Source organism: Prosopis cineraria, unplaced genomic scaffold (genome assembly GCF_029017545.1).
Source record: "Prosopis cineraria cultivar Desert tree isolate PC_DT_omini unplaced genomic scaffold, ASM2901754v1 PC1, whole genome shotgun sequence".
NCBI classification, from domain to species: domain Eukaryota; kingdom Viridiplantae; phylum Streptophyta; class Magnoliopsida; order Fabales; family Fabaceae; genus Prosopis; species Prosopis cineraria.
In genome coordinates this window covers 34,521,169-34,526,669 of record NW_026555332.1, presented here as the reverse complement: position 1 = coordinate 34,526,669, position 5,501 = coordinate 34,521,169, and the positions used below count along the sequence as shown (strand labels likewise).

General features: G+C 30.1%; 1 pseudogene; it reads left to right on the top strand.

Annotated features, from left to right (window-relative positions):
- The first annotated feature begins 1,013 nt into the window (after window positions 1-1,013).
- LOC129290910 (extradiol ring-cleavage dioxygenase-like) lies at window positions 1,014-3,202 on the top strand (annotated as a pseudogene).
- Window positions 3,203-5,501: the final 2,299 nt, after the last annotated feature.

Here is a 5,501-nt window from a genome sequence, read left to right as displayed (position 1 = left end):
CAGATTCTCAAGACTAAAATGCATTGAAACAGATTAAAGAATAACCTTCTACTATCACTTTTATAAGAGAAACAGATATAAACAAACTAATGGGAGACGCTGAAATATCCTCGAGCCAAAGGTCACCGCCAAAATTCATTCACAGTTATTTTCATGTTCCGGGAAATAACCAGAAGCTTTTTAGCTTAGTCATAAAACTTTTTTTTTTTTTAAAAAAAAAGAAAGACTAAAAAGTAATTTGCAAGACTGCTAATAAACAATTCCAGGCCATAAATTGAACAATAACTAATCCTAATAATAATAACAACGCTACACCACGCTAAGCTCAACAAGTAAGCCCAAGAATAACACAAGGCAGCAGAAATAATAATAATAATGAGCAGAGAAAGTATGAAGGAAGGTTAGGACATTTTTGGCAAGGGACTGGAATTGGTCTATTATTCGTAGAATCTTGCCAGCAGTACAAACATAGGTTTTTCTCTGGATGAGGTGAAAAAAGTGGAAGCAGGGAAAAGATATATAAGAAAAAAAAAAAAAAAGACGTGAGACTCATCATGTTTTTCCCCTAAATCATATGTGGATAGATTTTTAGAAGAAAACTCTATTCCAAAAACTAAAATTTTTAATTCAAGCAAGTTGAATTTATTCAGATTGAATTCAGAATATTCAAGTATATAAAAACCTCATATAGCTAAATATGGCACTAAGTCACTAACGCCTTAAGCTTATTTAAGCAAGCTTGAATATCAAATTATTAAATATTATTTTATTTAATTTTTTTAGCCAAATTCAATTTTTATTTTAAAAAATTAAGATTTTTCAAACAATATAACACTACAATGCACCTTTTTTCCCTTCTATTTTTATTGAAGTGAAACTAAACATTGAAAGAGTAAAAATGAAAGCATATGGAGTAATATCTTGTGTTTATTTTTCCCTAATATTTTCAAAAAAAATATATTCCAAACAATAGTTATTAGAATATTAAAACTTCATCTAGAAGTGTAAAATGTATGAACTGGGAGTCTAAGAGAGGATTTGTAAGTGGTAAGTGAAAGCTAGAATGAATGTTAATTTCATTTTATTTATTAAAAAAATTCAGATATTCAAGTCAAGCTGATTCAAATTTAAACATGGTTTAGATTTTGTCGAACAATAAAAAATACGCATAAAAGGGTAGAGGTGGAAGGTTCTGGTTCAGGATCATAGCCAAGTAAGACCTTTTCTTTCATATTCTTCAAGTTCTAGCTTCTCATATTTTGTCTCAATTATTAAAATATTACATATCTAATAAGATTTTGAGTTTAAATATTTTTTTATTTAGTTTAAAGAATGTAAAATAACAAGAATAGAAGGTGCAAAGTTATAAAATTTATACACCTGATTGTAATTTTTTTTTTTTCAAATGAGGGGATGCATTTGCTTGCACTAATATTAGCGTTGCTCCCCCGCTGATTCCACCTCATAAAAAAAAAAAATTCTGCACAATTAAAATATATCCAACCAATAAACTGAAAATTAGTATTTGTTAATAATAACGGAACACAAATTTTAAGCTAAAAATTAATTTAAAACTAATCCTTGCGGTTTTCTAATATAACTTTCTTATTATTTGACCCCAAAAAAAAATTATTTTGTTATTGATTTCTTTGGCTTTCCCATCTAAGCACTGTGGTTGAAACTTGCAAGTCAGCGCTTTTACCGAACCAACAACGAATCCAATTTCTAGCACATTTGTCCGTTTCCTCCGTCAACGTCGTTAACCGCAATAACACCATCTACGACTTCTACGGCTTCCCCAAAGCGTTGTACAAGGTTTGGATTCCGCCCCATAACCAATCTCTCCCTGAACAAGAAATCGTTTGGCTTTAATACTGATAATGAGAATAATGACCAGTTCCTTTTCAATTGAGCCTTTTTTTATTTTGGAGGGGGGGGGTGAATTTGAACCTGATGTGGTTGATGGTGGTCCTGGTATTAAATAGAACCATCAAGTTCAATAGATGTAGGATATAATTGATGATACTGGGCTTTGGGATTGAAGATTCCATCTGTGGCAACAGAAAGTTAAAGACATTATAATGATGATAATTAATGACTTGAACACCTAATTTTGGTTCAATTTAATGTTGTAGTTGCAAATTATTTAGTTGATGTTTCTGGGGTTCATTTTGATGACTCTCTCTTTCATTCTTCACTTACCAGCTCAAGTACCAACCACCTGGAGCACCACAATTGGCTAAGAGCGTGAAGGAGCTGCTGCATCAAGCAGGATTCAGCCGTGTGGATGAAGACAAAAAGAGAGGGCTTGACCATGGAGCTTGGGTTCCACTCATATTGATGTACCCTGAAGCTGATATCCCAGTCTGTCAACTATCTGTTCAATCTGATCAGGATGGGACTTACCACTATAACATGGGAAAGGCATTGGCCTCTCTGAAGGACGAAGGTGTACTCATAATGGGTTCTGGAAGTGCAGTTCATAACTTGAGAGCACTCAAGATTCAACCTAACCCACCTGTTGCTTCCTGGGCCAAAGAATTTGATGACTGGTTAATCAGTTCTCTCCTTGAAGGAAGGTACCTATTTTATGGCTTCCTTGTGTTACTTCTGTTTTACTCAACTGCTTTCTGTGTTTACTCAATTTATGACAATATCTTTAGTCTTCTTGTGAAGAATTGAACCTGTGCTGACCCTTTAGATCTCAGTTCATAGTTGATAAATGCATAGCTGAACTATGAAACTCCAGTTTTATTAATTACACTCTAATTGAGATTTTTCCGCAAATGGAAGCTTGAACTTCTTATTGATTGAAGTTAATATTTATGGTAGATATGAAGATGTGAATCATTATGAAGAGAAGGCACCACATGCAAGAATGGCCCATCCATGGCCAGATCATTTTTTCCCGCTGCATGTTGCGATAGGAGCTGCTGGTGAAAATGCCAAGGCCAAGCTCATGCACAGTGGGATTGAAATGGGCACTGTCTTATGCCTCTTTCCAGTTCACATCAGCATCAACCTCATGAGCTCTTTCACTTAACTAATTAACTCATTTCCATTGCTGTTGGACTTGCTGCTGATGTTTGTTGTTGTATTTGCTTATCTGTAAATTGTACTTCTGTTTCTGTGGTACTTATCAGTATTGATGTATAATAATGAATTGTTGTGATTCTGAATAAAAGGAAATTTGAAGGACTTTCTTCTTGGAATTATGATGGTTGGTTCATTGGTCTTTACAACTTGTTTGGTAAAATGTGAACAATTGGATCTAAGACAGATGATGTACAGAACAATCAGATAAGCAGTGGTCTTACAATGATAAGTTTATAGAAATTATAAATGATTTATTGAGAATTTGTGTCGCGCAAGTAATGCTATACAAACTTTTACATTTACTAGATTTCAAACTAAAAAAAAATTAAGGATATAAAAAATGGAAGTTGCGTAGGAACTGTTACCCAAGCTCCAGATGCCTCAAATGTTCTTTTTTTAATGGATGAGGAAACAGTCTCTATCAAATAAAATAAACTCATTAATGGAGATGTATTGTTCAAACACACCAATCAATGTATCAGTACGTCAACATTCCGTTTATCTAAACATGTACCTCGTTTCACTATACACGAATAATAAATAAAACGACTCATTTTATTTTAATTATGTATAATGGATAAAGAACAAAAAATAGGGAGAATTTTAATAAAGGACCCTTGACCAAATTTATTTACATTTAAAGCCCCTAAACTTCTGAAATTTTAATGCAGTCTAAAAGTATTGATTTGATATTAAATTTTTTAGAGAAATGACAAAATTGCCCCCTCCAATTAAATTAATATTAAAACTTTCCTACTTTACTTGTTAATTGCCTTACTTCACTTATTCATTTATTTATGAAATGTTATTAATTGCCCTACTTAACTTGTTTTCATTTTAGGTGTTTAAATTATCTTAAGACAACTTGTTAGTTCTTATATTGTATGTTATTTATTTACATATAGACTATTATTAATTGTCCTATTTCACTTGTTCATTGTTAGACTTTCACTTGATTTTATTATAAGAAAATAAACAAGTGAAATAGAGTAATTGATGACATTCAATAAACAAATAAACAACTAAAATATGATAATTAACAAGTGAAATAAGATGTCAATAGCCTTGTACCTTAGTGGCATGGAAATTTCCCCATAAATGGAAGGTCACGGATTCGATCCCGCTTATAACCTCAAGCCATTAGTGCCTACCCCTTTAATTTATAAAAAAAGTGAAGTAAGGTAGTCGTGATATTAATTTAAATGAAGGGTAATTTTATTATTTTTCTCATAAATTTAATTTCAAATTAATACCTCTAGACTATAATAAAATTTCAAAAATTTAAGAGCTTTGGATGTAATTAAATATGATTAAAAGGTCTTCATTGAAAGTCTTCCTAAAAAAATATGTCTAATTAGTAATTGTGACAATCTTAGCCTATTATATTCTTGGAAGCATGGCAAAGATGGGCATATAAATACTAATAATTTTTTGGAAAAATTCAGTCGTTGGTGCTCATACTTTCAAGTTGTTTTGGTGCGAGTCTTTGTACTTTTTCGTTCCTCCAAGTTCTTGAGTTTTATATATTTGCCAAGTTAATCCTTATCATTATAATGAAGTTAAATTTTTTAATGTATACATAACATTTATTAATTCTATTGCCAAGTTGGTGAAATTTTGATGAGTTAAACATTATATGAGTGAAATGGCTACAAACCTTCTTGTTATAAGCCCTAATCGTCATGTCTTACTCTTTTTAAAACTTCATCCATTGCAAACTTAAAGACCCTGATTAATGTATTGATTGTTTTTTTTTTTTGGCCTTCAACTCATTTTTTTACACAATATAGTGTCCGTTTGGATTTCAGTTAAGTATAATAAATTATAAAAATAATTAATTAAATGATAAATTTTTATTATAATTGATTGTGTTATAACGTAATATGTTTGAATACTATTTTTTTAAAATTAATTCTAATAGAATTGAAGATATTTGAATAATTTATTTAAAATTAATTTTAGCTGTATAAATTACCACAAAGGACATTGCCTTTCAAAATTAAATTATTGATAAATTTATATCTAATATTTAAAAAGTAAAATATATTATTTAAATTATATATCTGATTAATTATAAAAATTTCAATTATATTAATATTAACAATTTTAATTTACGTAAATAAGTAACTCAATATATCTTAATTTAAATAAATTTAATAAAAGAGAAAAATTTTATTCTTAAATATCAAACATCAATTTTATAATAACTAATGAAGATGATAATGTACAAGTTGATCTCTAATGACATTACGAATATAAGCCATATCTGATGGAAATGGGAAGCACTGCATAGAAATTTTAGCAACATAAAAAATGTAATAATATAACAAATGATGCAAAATTTCTCTCTCTCTCTCTTTGGACCTCTACAACAATGTTTGTAATGATCCTCAATTTTAAATTAA